This window comes from Pholis gunnellus (assembly GCF_910591455.1).
Source record: "Pholis gunnellus genome assembly, chromosome: 21".
NCBI lineage: Eukaryota > Metazoa > Chordata > Actinopteri > Perciformes > Pholidae > Pholis > Pholis gunnellus.
Genome location: NC_136548.1, coordinates 13,129,992 through 13,145,017, shown reverse-complemented (window position 1 = coordinate 13,145,017; position 15,026 = coordinate 13,129,992).

Genomic DNA, 15,026 nt, shown 5'->3' with positions numbered 1-15,026 from the left:
TCTGATCTCCTTCTTTTGTTTTTTTTACATTATCTGCTTCAGAGTCACAAACCATTGACTTCTTAACGACAAGCCGATTCTAATGATCTGTGAACTGTGGCTTATTCTTGCATCAAATGTAAGTCTTTGTATGAAAGATAATCTGTGAAAAGACCGACCGACCAAGCTGTTACCGGACAGTGTTTCCTTTCTAAACGTGGAGCGCAGGGTTAGTCTGAAAGAAAGCTGCTTTAAGGGATGATGTCAGCTCAAGGTACACACAGGTGATTAAACAAGAAAGCCAGCGAGATCTTTCGGGATACAAAAACACACTTTTGCAAAAGAATAAAAAAGTAACAGCACAATAAGGATTTCCACAGAAGGTAACAGTGTAACTGTTGTCTTTCTCCAGCTGATACGGTTCCGTTAGCTCTGCTGGAAACTTAATGAGTCTGTGGTTGACCTATTCAGTCGAAGGTTTGATCTTTTCCCATTGTGTCGCGTCGAACAGGTGGTAAATATTTGATGGAACCTTTTCTTTAGCACGTCATGCATCCCGGTGTAACAGGAGGAAGAAGTGGCAGCTGGGAAGCTGCTTATGCTATCAGGTATTCCTTACCAAGAAAACACAACAACCCACAGCAGAACACCAACTTCACCTGCCCTAACACCATCACGAAGAAACATAGGAACTGAAATGTACAAAGAAACTTAATGTCAAATGATTTCTTCACCCAGTCGTGGGAGTCACAATACTTTTTAAAGTTGATCGTCACAAAGGTAGTCACAACCCCAAACTGAGCAGTAGCACCCCTCTGAGAGCTGATCTTCTCTGCAGGTTTGAAACAAAGGCGATGAAATCCAGAAGAAGCCAGAAAATAAGGAGAAGTGCTGCCGTATATAATTAATTAAATGAGACTAATTAGGAACATGAGAGCAGGTGCCAGGCTATGGGCTGACAGCACAGACAGCCAGACAACAGGAAGGGGAAAAAAACTACGGGTAAGGGGTGTAACGTGACAAGAGGAGGGACAAAGCAACTTTCTGTGTTTTGTCACATGAAACCTCCAAGGAATATATATGTGACAGAAACTGTAGACCCAGACGCCATGGGGGTCTTTCCCTTTGTTTAAGACAGATTTTCATTTCGCCAATTTGAGGTTGATGTAAGCAAGAAATTTTCCTCCTCATTATTTCTGTCCGTGGAATGAAAAAAAACGAAACAAAATTTGTACGACTGAGGGACTAGTATGTGAACATGTGCAGTAGCTCATCGGAGACAGTAAGAGATGTCGTGCATTTAGAAATACTATGCATATAAATGGAAGTGCAAGGCTTCTATCACACACTGCACAGCCTCTGTATTGAAGTATTCCAGCACTATGGATCCCACAGAACTCAATGTTATCTTACGGTGTAGCAAGTAATTTCAGCTCACTATAGTTCGTGTTCAAGAGGGCTATCAAGCCCCCTAACATCACATCTATTGATTGATACGAAGCATTATGTAACATTAACGGTGCACAAGATAGAAGAAAGCCTGAATTTCTGCCACAAAAAGCACCTCTCGTCCTCTTTTTTCTGCCTCACCAATGTGGTTTTCCAACGTTATGGAAAGTCCAGCTTGTGCAGCCAGAGACGCTCAGAAGGGGCATCAGCCTATTTTATCACAATTTGCTCGCTAACCAGTTACAAATGTGGCATGTGATGACAATAATGAGGCTTGATGTCACTTAGCCTTTGGGCCGTGTGTGTGTGGAATAGCAAAGCAGGATGTCAGGGTGCTGCAGGTCCTCCACTCTGGCACTGAGAGGCCTCCTGCACGCGAGGTGACAGACACCACGGTTAGAGAGAGAGAGCCGCCTCTCTAACAGCATTATAAATTACTGTAGATCCTATTTGTGTCAGTGGAGGCAAGTGAGGGGAAAATTCAACATCAGCCTATTTATTCATTTACTTATTCCCTGGCTCGGTCAGGCTCAGTGCTGCCGGAGAGGAGCTCTGCAGAGCCACTCTGCCTCAGAACAAATGCTGTGTGTTTACTGGGACACATGGGCATTTTATTTTATAGGCACTGCTGGTATCAGAGTCAATCAGGCCAGAAAAAGGAAAGCATTACACTACAGCGGATTTGTCTTCTCCCTATCTGGATGAAACCTGAATTTCTTAACAACCATGAAGTGTAAAAAAAAACCTGCAAGTGTAGACAACATGTCCACCATGGGCCAAATAAAAAAGGCCTTCCTGAGATGTGGCAGAAATGTTGAGAATAATTCTCTCACAGATCTTTTGAAAAAATGTATTTATGTAACAGTCTGCATCCCTAAATGATGAAATGTATGTGGAGATATGTGTTATTTTATGACCCCCCTGTTCTTAGGTTATGTTTTAGTTTGGTCTGTTAAAGTTTAGGCAACTAAACTTGGTTAAGAATAGTGAAAGATCATGATGATCATGATAATCATAATAGTAATTGATTGGTAGTAGAAGGCAGAATGCGAATGACGATAATTTATCACAAGGTGAACCTTAAGAGCAGTTTAAAACCAACAAATAAGATCAATAAGAACCAGCATATCAGTTACTAATATTTCCCAAAACATTGACAGACAAAACTTGGTAAATGAAAGTCTTCGTAAGTGAGAGATTTTTTTGAGCTGATGCTGCGCGCTCAATAAACAGGCTCACCTGACTAAGTGTTCAAAACAAGAATGTTAACAGTTCTTACTTTGCGTAATCAATAACAAGTGACAGAGAATGGATTCAGAAAAAAAAGTCATTTCCCAGCTAACAATGCCACAAGTGATTTAAAGGGACAAAGTGACCGCAGCTCGATATGTTTTTTCGTGCACCTGTTAATTCACCCCCCCCCCCCCCCCCAAAAAAAAGAAGCTAATACAGAAAAAGAGATGGAGCTTTTTTTTAATTATCAAGGGATGGCTTGGACTGTGCATCATCATTAGTTTGACTAAATAGCGTCGGTCAGTGACTCAAGTAGTGGTAAATGGCACAATTAGCAGGCTGAGCAGGGAGAGGTATATTCAATTTGAAAACCTTCTTTCTTAATCCATCTCCTGTGATCATGAGAAATGCTGAGCTATGGGCTTTTACGCTCAATGACATTAATCAGGGTAATTCCAAGTAAAATGTCAACATTGTAATCAAGAACTAGCACACTCCAGCAAAACGTTAATGTCTATGGATGCTGAATGCAACTGTCCAACAGCTTTTATCTCTCCCAACTCCATCTCAGTGTCTTTCTGCAGAGATTCCTCCGTTAGCAAGTTGGCACATTCCCTCTTCAGTCGGGCATATTTGATTTACAGCTAAGAAATAACGAAGCAGAGATTAGTTTGAAACCTACATAGCAACCGGCAACAATGAATAGCTTAAGTACAGACACCAGGGAGGTGTTGACATGCTTCCCTAACATGAATCTGTTGTTCCTTGTTCTACTCCCAGTGCCCCAGTGCTTAATCCCTCAGTGCACTTGCTCCGTAACCCCAGCAGGTGCAGTGGGAATCTATAAACACAGCTGGTGCATCTCAGCGTCGAAAACTCTCAGATCTACCCTCACCTCGCACCTCACCCCACCGAAAAACCCACAGTTTACCCTGAATACCATGCATAACCCAGATTCATGATGCTGGCTGATTCTTTTATCAGGGCTGCAGGCAAGACAAGAGTTCATGTCAACTAATTACAAGTACTCAGTGTTTCAGTCAGGAGTTTTAGAAATCTGTCAGGGTGGAAAAGCCACTCAAACAGCTTATAGACCACTATGGGACACTATAATTAGTGAAATTCCTCTCTGGTTTGCACCTTTTAAAGCAATGTTACCTACAGATTCACTGTGTGAGGGAACTGATATATTAGGATTTTAAGCAACAACATTTACAAAAGCACAAACAAGCAGTTGGAGAAATAATTCCAATAAGCAACAAATGCTAAGACAGAAATGTTATACTGCTATTGTGTGTCATGTGTTTAGAGACAAACCTACATGTTATTGGCACTGACTTACACTGATAAGGCTGATGTCAGTGTTTAATGAAAGGGACATTTCATATTTAGTCATACCATGAAGGAATGTTGGTCTAAATGAAGATTGCAAAAGTCAAGTCCAAGACAGGTTGATTAAAACTTGAGCTCCGTGTGAAAGAGCTGTTTCAAGACCACCATCAAAACCATGTGTCTCTCCCAAGATGAAGCTATAGAGAATTCATTATGCATAAAAATAAATATGGATCTAACTGCATGAGTTCTGCTGTAATCTTCAACAATCAAACAGGTCAAACAGGTCAGCAGGTCCTAATACCTAAATGTCAATTGTTTGTCAAAATGATCCATTTGAGAGTTAGAAAAATGCTTCATATGAGTCTTCTGGATCCACCTCCAGAAGGTTGGTGAAGTTAAGGCAATTCAAGTTCTGATGCTTGAAATTAAAGTTCTGATTTAGCAACACGTGTGGTTCAGAATATCTTCATAATACAATGGATTCTGTTCGAAATTACACATTTTTTAAAACTGACCATGATGAGAAGTTTTCTTTATGTACTTTATTACTTTTTTAATATACTTTTACATGTTTCCTCTTCAAAATGTTCTGCTCTTTCGAATTAAGGCATTTATTGAATAAACTATATATATGCACATACGCACAAAATACATGCGTTACATGCACACTATGGCAAAGTTTGTTCAGTTCTTGCATGCATCGTTTCCTGTGAATTCTCTTGTGCACGGGAATGGCAGACCCCGCCACTGACAATAACTAGAGAGTGTGACTACATTTAACGGCGGTAGCAGCATGAATTGCATCAAGAAATTGGGTTTGATGTGAGAAATTATGTTTATATCATAACTTTGAACTTGTAAGATTAGGAAATGATCATGTTCAGTAAAAAACTATTCTGTTAATTCATCAACCTCGGCCTTCTTCCTGAGAGATTTGTGGGACTGTAACAACATCACACTACCTTCTGCTCAAGAAAACCATCAAAATATATTGGAAAAGTCTGGAAAATAAAATGTTTATAATGTGTGCATGTATAATGTAATACTGTCCACTGCATCTGCTTTGTATCTATGTACAGACATGTCACCCACTGACTCTTGTTTTTTCTAGAAGCCTGATGACTCTGGGCATTGCTTGTCTCATTCACTCTGATTTAATGTTCTACTTGGCTTTGCATTTTAACTCGTTAAAGTGTCGTAGTCTATACCTGCCTGGGAACGTTAGTCCTGATTGCTTAGGAAATTCACCGCTGCCTGGCTGTAATGAGAGTGGACAGAGGTTAGAACAGCTCAATAGAAGAGATAACTAGTCTTTGATCCAAACAGCCATGCAGAACATACAGGCAATAGCATCAGAAAATGTACTGTCAGGAATTTTGGATTTTAAATTACACCTGATTAACCTGAAGGGAAGTGGAGGAAGAGTTTGGTTGACTTGGACATGCTGTAAAGAAACATGAGGACACACACACCGGTCAATTTTTCCTGAGGACTAAAAGCGCTAAAGGTTTGGACAAACAAAGAATTCATGCTAAAACGCACACAGTTGCCACGTTTGAAAACGAAATGCAAGCTCTCGGTGGGGGGATTTTATTTCATGCACCTGTCATTCACTTCCATCTCAAGCGCTGCAGAAGTCTGAGAACAGCCCTTGCTGATCAAGATCAGTGAACAGTCTCATGTCTGCAGATGTCTGCTGTGTTATAATCCGAAAACATCTACACATCAGACTGCTGCCATGAAACATCCATCCTAGAGAGGTTTGATTCAGTCAAACTGAAATTTGAAATATACTCACACTACTTTACTTTTTAAGTATTTACTTCTGTAAGGGAATATAAACTATATCGACACTTGCCGCTGTTGTGCATGTTTTCTCATGGTTGACTGAGTGCCAGTGTTGGAAAGCAATATTTTTAAAGAAAGCCTTTCCGCCTTTTTCAACCATCACACATAACATTATCCATCAACCAACAGTGATTTAGGACATCCCTTTAAAACAGTCAACATTTGACAATTTTGTATCCCACTCAGAAAGGGGAAGCTAGCAGGCTAGGCTAACTAGTTCCAGTCTAAATGTGGAAGCTATTTATGTTATTCCTACTGTAACAACGAATCCACTTCATTACTTGTTTTATTGAAGATTCAATTTATTGTTAGTCACTTCTCTATTTTTAACATGTTTTAACATTTACTATTCTATTTTAGCCAGCTGTAATTAGCGCATTAAAATACCTTTTTTTTGTTTGTGAAACCGTATTTTCTAGAATTTTAAAATAAATTTGTTGAGACACAATATCAATTCAACTTGATTATAACGTTAGCTTTATATCAAATCTTCAACCAGCGCTGTTTAACTGAATTATTAATTTCTTTGTTTTAGTATTTTCTGGTGCTTGTTGCCATGATAAACTTTGCTGCGGGAGCCAAATAACAATATGTTGTTACCAGGTACATGTGCTGCCATTTTGTTGTGTTTACATGTAAAAGGAATTAGCTATTCAAACTGTTTCATATCATCATGAACTGCTACACTACTAGACATTCCTTTTTTTGTTCATATGAAATTCACTCATTTAGCAATAAACCTGTAAAAACTCTCAGTATAATAGGGCAATGAGGATAATTAAAAAGAGGAAAGTGTTTTTTCTTCTCGATAAGAACAAATTGTATTTCCCAGTAGACTGGCATGAAAAACACAACTGTTGATGAGATACCTCCTTTAATTAATATTTTTTCTTTAATCAAGATTATGTTTTGACAAATCCTCCTTGTTTTTTTTAATAAAACTGTAAATTAATACTAAAACATCGTCTCAAATCCCTCGGCTCTAGAATATTCAACAGGGTCAACTGAAAAGATTCGGATCACCCAGAGTTGCCACCGTAGCCACGGTGTGACTATGCCATCCAAAACACCTGAGGGGGGGAAAATGATTTCCTCATCGCAAGGCTAATGGTGTTCATTTCTGTTAATCTATGGTCCAGTGTTTTCCAATTTGGAGGGTGTACCCGCACTCTCCACTGTCTATTATGCTCCAGGGCCAGGGAGAGACCACTTTCTCCCCATCTTGGTGGCACTTGAATTAAATGGAAGCCACTTGATTGCTGGGAAGCACACGGCTAAGCGATGAAGCAATTAAGGCGGTTCAATTCTTAGCCAAAGGACGGGGCAGCTACAGCTCAGGAATAGAATTAATTTGTGTATAATGATATCCTCTAGTCTTTTTATTCACATTTTTGTTTCATTGCTCTTTTGGGCTCTTTTGTGTGGTAAGCACACCCCTCTCTTGGCTTGTCAGAGAGATGAAAACAAATCTGTGGTTAATAGGTTCACCGTGGATAGAAGAGGTCTATTAGAGAGTTGTTTGGGAACGAATGGGAGGGCTGGCTGAAGAGATCAGAAGAAAGGATGTAGGCACTGACACAAGAGGGGACAAACTGCTGCTCCTCTGCAGGTTGATTCCTACTTCGATTCAAATTACATCATTACAAGTGTGATATGAGAGTATTTTGAAGGAGATGTTTGAATGCCACAAATGAAATCCCATTCATCTCCGTTGTGTTGGGGTGGAGGTAATCTAAGAGGTATCTCAAAACCACAGAAAATAAAACTTAAGCTATATGTACATGGATAAATACCACTGTTATTTTTGTAATGTGGGTTAATTTAACTTAATTCAGTTGGTTGTAACCAATTATATGCACACGAATGTAACTATATTCCAGAGAAGAAAAAAGAACGCAAATAGGAGATCAAAGAGTGATAATAATTTTCTAATCAAGAGTGTGATGGCTCATAGACACTAAATGTTTGAAAGCAAACAATTTTCTCTCCAGCTGGCCTCTTTATAGATCATGAAAATATACTACTTAAATCAATGGGAGACATCCCACACACAATGGCAGCCCTGCTGTTCAATGATGGCTTTTGTATTGGGGATAATCTGCTCAGGTCATCAATCATGTCATGCATCCTCCACACTGAGGAAAAAAAAAAAAAACACTGGCTGATGTAATGGATTGAAACATACGTATTATAAAGCTCTCCCTTCTTCTATTGTTCACAAAAAAGAAGATGTGAAATATCTGTAAAGAATATATATATTTAGCACCATACAAGGGGGAATACTTCACACTTAACACTAAGGGAGTCAATAAGGCAAATTGTTCCAAATTCACTGTCAGGCATGTGGTGAGACAGACATTTACACAGTAAAAGACTCCCTGGTTGAGCTTGAAATGTACAATTGACCCTGTCTGCCTTTTCAAAATGGTGCAACATTATAACCTGGGGGAATGTGTTGTCATCCAAATGAGATAAGTTTATTTTCTGCGATGTACCATTTGTTCCATCAGGCAGGGAGGCTATAAAGCTAGAAGGATCAGCAGGGAGTCGAGCTCGGCACATGTGGTGCGAACGAGGAGCCTGACGAAAAGGCTTGGCCACCGCCCAAATCTCTGCCTCTGCCGTCTGTGCGGGCCCAGTCTTGGAAAGCAGGAGGCCACAATATTGTGGAACAAATTTCCTCTAATCTGAGCGTGCTGGTCCGGGGCTCCGGTGGGAAGGCTGCTCTCTTGTGCCCTCCCCGCCTGTCCCACAGATCAGCCCAGTTTACCCTTCACAGTGCCAACACACCGCAAGACGGATGAGATGTCGGCGGGGGGGGTGGGGGGGTTAGAGCTGTCGGGATCCCGGCCCTTTCCGTGGACCGCTCATGTGTGCTCTCAGCAGGCCCGCGCTTTGCCCCGGAGAAAGGAGCTGAGTGGAGAAGAGCTGGCAAGGGATTGGTCGGCTCCCACCTGCATCCTCACAGCCAACACAACTTCAACTTTAAGGCATGTCATTATTAGTCTGAGAAGTGATGTTTTCTTTTCTTCCTCCCTGGATGCTCAAATTAAACCATTTTAACCAAGGTGACAGAAAACAGATGGTGTAAACTGTCAATTTTCAGACTAAAAACCACAAGTACGAACTCCCTATATAAAACATTTCCAACTCAAAAGATCCCACACAGCCAACTGAGGATCCTCCTGTTGTCAAGGACTAGATTTAGATTAAATGTGGTGCCATAAGCGCCGATGGAGACAGGTCACGTGTTCTGCTGGGGACTGTATCCATCAGCTTCCAGTCATTTTACAACAGCATGCAAGGCGCCGCGGCTCAGGATTGATCGAGACAGGAAAGGAGTGGGAGTGATGAAATGTATAGCACATAAGTATTTATGGCGGTGATGCTACGGAGCTCCTCCAGCACTTTTTTCAGGCAGCTTCAAGGGGAATAAACAGTGTTTATACCACAAGTTTGAGTGTTAGAACTTTAAATGAAAGAGACTGTTTGTATCTCATCCATGTCATCCTGTTGGTATAGCCTGGTGCATTAACAAAAATCGTTCTCCTCGTAAACTTCTTATAACTGACTCTTTTTTTTTTTTTTATTAGACTTCATGCTATGTTTACAACATCTGAAGAAAAAGTTCCTGACACCATGCAGGTGCAAGATGTCATAATTATATATATCCCTCCTGCAGCTACCAACGGGAGTTGGATGAAGATTTCTTTCCCAGTCAGCAGTTCATATTTACAGAACAAGAGACATGGTGTGAAGGCAGCAACTGAGTACCAATAACCTCATGATAGTTCAAATTATATATCTAATACTCTTGAGGTGAAATCAGTGTGACTGTCACTGGCACGTGATTAAGGACATTTTGTCCTAGCCCCATAGAGTGCAGCTCCCTTCAAAACAAAAGGTACTGACACTTGAGACAATCTGATATCAGCATGGGGGCAATGCATCCCAGTTGGCAACCAGTGATGATCTATTTAGAAAAGATGGACGCATACAGGTTTGTTTGGTTGGTCTTTTGTGTTTGGTTGGTTTCTATGATTGTATGAATATACCCTATAAATATGTGTTTTCTTTAAACTAAAATCAAATGTGCCATGTCAGCTAGCTCAAGCTTTTGTCTTCTGCATTATGTGAAATCAGCTTTTGTCTTAAGCATCCTGTGTAAAATGTGGAAATGCCTTTGTTACCTGTGATTCAGGCTTTGAATCCTTCACTGGAAAGACGGATTCCAACAGAAACAATGCAACCTACCAGTAAGGCCACCATTACTTTAACATACAGATACATTGAATGACTATTGCTGAACATAAATATCATTAAAAGAAAGGCCAATGGAAATCATGAGGATTATTACTTTCGATATAACTTCCACTATTCGTCACGTTAATGATCGAGAATCCGTCTTAACAATAAACAGTGCTTGCATTACATTCCTATCAGGGTTATTTAAAATTGAGGAAGACTGTTGTTAAGCAAGCAATTTCTCAGTCTCTATCTCTACTCAGCTAGCTGGAGCCCATTCTAGGAAATTTTCCAGCTGCAAAGCCGAGCTGAGCACCGTTAAGCACCCGAGTGCACCCCGAGCCATTTTCCATTTGCAATAAACCCCGTTTGAAACAGGGCAGAACAACAGAAAAGTTGACTTGTTAACACAGGGAGAAGGAGGAGGACTTGTATGGTCTCAAATGAGCAGTCTGGGGCATTTTCATGCACCCGTGGGGGTGGACAGGCAGGGAGGAGGAGGGTTGGATTTCCATAGCAACAGTCAAGTCCCCAGCTGTCATGTTTGGGCTGAGATAGGTGCTGTGAGCATAGGGACCACTTAACCCCAGCCACACTTCAACTTAGGAAGTTAAGATGCTGCTCCGTGTCTGTGCTGTGCCTCACTTAAAATGCAAACTCTATACCCCTGGGAAGACAAGGGAATGCTTCTGAATTAACCCGGGGATACAGGAGCTATGCAAAAAGCCTCCTCAGAAATAATTAACCATCAAGGTTTTTGGATTGTCATTGAATGAAGTGTAACGCAAAAAGACAGACAGTGAGAGCATCGAGCCAGGCACATCAAGCACAATGGATCCCCAGTTTAGCGTCATTTGTCACTTGAAACCTATTTGTCGTTCCACAATTATAGCTGTAGTAATACCATGAGGTGAATTTTTCAGAGTATTTATATAGATTTTTATCTCCCAAAATCAATTATTTGTAAAAAATCCAATTTACATACACCCATGTCGTTCAAAATGCACCATTCTCTGTAAAAAATATATATATATATATATATATATATATATATATATGCCCACCTTACTTCTTATTCTGTGCCCTGCCATTGTCCAGATCACAGAGTTCATCTCTCCAATTACAAGCGTCTGAGAGCCCTTGATGTTCAAATGAGCAAAAATGAATTCATATTATGTCTGAGGCTTAGACAGAGAACATGGTATTAATACAGTGTGAAATACGCTGCAGACCACTGTTAGAGCACCAGCATGAAAAGCAATGAAGAGGAGGGTGAAATGTGGAGGAAGCGTGGAATGAGTGAATTTCAACTGGTACTTTTTCAATAAACAGCAGTTGCTGACAGGACATTTATTTTGACTATCTCAACCAATACGTTAACTCAGTTAAAATGTGTGCAGTGCATTCGATCTGGTTTCAGATATTAGGATTTCAAATAAGTTTGGCGATTGTGTTCTTAAATAAGTTCTGCTGTAATTTAAAGCAAAACATCATTCCAAAGACCTTTTGGACGATGGGAGGATTAGTTCAACAATTTGTGAGATATGCTTTATCACTTTCTTGTCCAGAGATAGATAATAAGAGTTATCGATGGCAGAGGCAGCTTTCCCGTCTTTATGCTTAGCTAAGTTAGCTGCCTGCTATAGGTCGCTTTATACTTAGTGCACAAACATGAGAGTGGTGTAAATCTTCTCATCTAACTTTCCGCATGACAAAGAGGAGTGTATTCCTCAAAAACATTTTATTTGAAAATTGGGATTATTGTTACACTATAGTAGAGAAGAGAGTTAATTGGATCCAGTTTATAATCAGTTTCGTAACGGACTGTACATCCATGTTTATTTCCATGTTATCTATGGCATGTTCTTCCCAGATCCATACTGCAGTACTATATCGATCTACCGATATCCATCAGTATATAAAATGATATTATAACTAAACTTCTTCCAAACCCACAGGATACATGGTCACGTGATCACTCGGTGTCCTCCTTCAAACAGCTTTCCACACCATAACAGACATTGCCCGAGACAGGCCAGACAAAATGTCCCCGTTGTTTTGCAAGAGAAAATGTGGCATTGTCCCTCCACTGCGGTCCCCTTCTGGGTGTGAATGGCCATCTAATCAAGCTCTCCCTTTCACTGCAGCTGGTTTACAGCGAGCAGCGGGGCTGACCTCTGAGGGGCCCGCCTCCCCCCTCCCCGTCCTCTGGGACCCTTCAACAAGCTTTAGAGGCCAAATGAGGTGTAAGTCTATTAAAAGGGAGTTTGTGTGTAGATCACAGTCCCTCTGGGGGTGGGAGCCTTTGCCTTGTCATTCAGGTGCGGCTAATTTCCTTCTGCTCCACACGCAGACATGAGGCCTGCCCATGGTCCTCATCGCAACTCAGACAAGACCTGCTGCTAGAATTTCAAATGACAGCTTCTTGCAGAGGCAGCAGGTGATATATTATAACAGAACTGTGAAACAAAGGGACGTCGCCTTCATGTTGTGGATTATATTCAGAATGAATACAGTGTGTGATGTGCACAAACCATGATCTGATTCATTCATGAGGTTTATGACTACAGTGCAAATACCCCTGAATGCAAATTATATGGAAAAACACACAAAAAGAATTACTCATTTGGGTGGATTTGTGTGAGGATGTGGCAAATAATTGCTGGTTATTGAGCTGACGGGGAAAGAGAGAGAGACTGGAGAAGCCGACGAGGGAAAAGGAAATGGAGGAACAAGGACACAGTCAATGCTTGAGTGAACGTGAGTCTGAATTTGTGGCATAAATTGATTGGAAGCGAGGGTTGTCAGAATAACATGATGTTCCACCAATCAGAGTCCTATCCAGAGATCTGTGTATCACAGCAGCACCAAGTGAAGCACCTTAAACCTCACATCCCCAAACACAGACTCAATCACAGCAGAGTGTAGTCCCGTAGTACCTGACAGGTACAGTGCAGTCTGGACAGGGATGTGGTTTCCCTTGTGTTGGCTCTGTACTCCAGCACATTGGATTGAAGTGAAGCAATGACTGTGAGGTTAAACTGCAGATATTTAGCTTTAAATTGGGTCTGTTTACATCCATATCAGGTAAAATGTGTATTATTTTCTGTATCTATATTATTCTATAATGTATATTTGTCATGATCACATTGCACTCAAACAGTTTAGTAGCCAGATTATCTCAGCCACTATATTTGAAGGTAAAACCAAAGTCAGTGAACACTTTAGAGTCCAGCTTTGTTTTGTCTTCTAATCAAGCCAACCGTTTGTTTCATGCCCTAATCTGACTTCTTTTTAGTGCTGCATTCAGGCACCATTCAGGCATTTTTCACTCCAAAAATACGTTTGGTACCAGTAATGAACTACCCTTTGTAAAGGGCTTTTAAAGTTGGTTTTAACTCATTTATTTATTCACGGTTGATACATAATTTTGTTCCGCTTTATAAAACAGTTTAAGTCATTGCAACAACATTTGCATTGCCAGGTTGTAAAAAATGTCTTTGTTGAGCCAATTATAAAGTCATTGATGAAGGGTCCAGTTTTTTTCCCTGTCTAATTAGTCAGCAGCAAATGTGACAAAGCATCTATAAGGTTCTTAAAGTAATCCATAAAGTCTGATAAAAGGTCAGAGGTCAGATGGTCCATTGGAGGACTCATCATGAAAGTTAAGAGCTAAACAGAAAAATCAAGTGTCACGCCGGAGGAAACACCAGCCCCGACCTGGCAACACAAAAGTAGTTTTCTTAATAGCTTCAATCTGTTCTATGAGTAAAAGATTTGTTGACTTTTAATGAAGCTGTTTGTTTGAAAGTGGTGCCTAAAAGCCATTGAATGTTCGTCCGAAAAATGTGCACAGAAATTTATAAAAACAGATATTTGGGGGGGTTCTTAAAAGTGCTTGATTAGTTTGTGTATAATGTTTTTGCCCCATTAGGCATTCACTGTCTGTATAGGATTTTGTTGTGTGGAGTTCACACGGGCACTGTTTAGGAGGAAACTCATTGGGCCTCATTGACAAAAATGGAACATGACAACGCGGATAATAAGCAGCGGAACCGGTGTGCGTGGCTTCGAATCGCGCTGGTGAGAAATGGCTTCAACTTGTTTATCTTGTACAGAATTAAAGTATCTGTTGTGCACTTTAAGGGACTATTACGAATTATGAATTCATCTGGACTCGGCAATTAGGTGCACTGACATTTAACTGGACTTTTGTGAATCCCTGAACACCCCTCAAGCAACCTACAGAGTGGATCGTCCTCACATTTGGCTGAGGAAGAGCTTTTCCGAATCAAGCATTGACAGTGTTTGTCAGAGGGGACCGGGGTCAGCCGAGCCGCATTAACCTCTGGGAGACCATCTCTGTGCAGTGCATTAGTCACATGGAGGAGGAGGAGGGATGTCCTGTAATAGATTATTGACCAGCGGGCAGCGGCCTGCACCACACCATGTGGTCCTAGCCAGCTACTGACCTCTTCATCATAGATCGAGAAGCCCACCTGCAGTCCACACACCGACTTATTCTCCCACAGCAGCATAACGCCAATGACTAATGAGAGCGAAACGAGTAATATTCTCTGTTTGGTTGCAAGACAGTTAGCAGGACAAGGAACCTGAGGGGTTTGAAACCATATTCATTCACAGCTATAAAATGGGAGTCCTTGGCTCATCAAATTGGAAGTGCTGGGGAAACAACAATTGCTTCCATGAACTTAGACTACCTAATTAAAGGCAGGCAATTTCTCTCCGAGAGTCACACTCAGGATCTTTAATTGAAATCAAAATGAATATCGCTGGAACACAGAGAGCAGGATGGAGCGAGAGTGGGGGTGGGGATGGACACATCCTTTGCCGTTTCAACAGTCTCACTGACGGCTCATATGACTTCGTATTTGATTTGTTGATTGCTGGGAAATAGATTTTGAAATAAACCATTT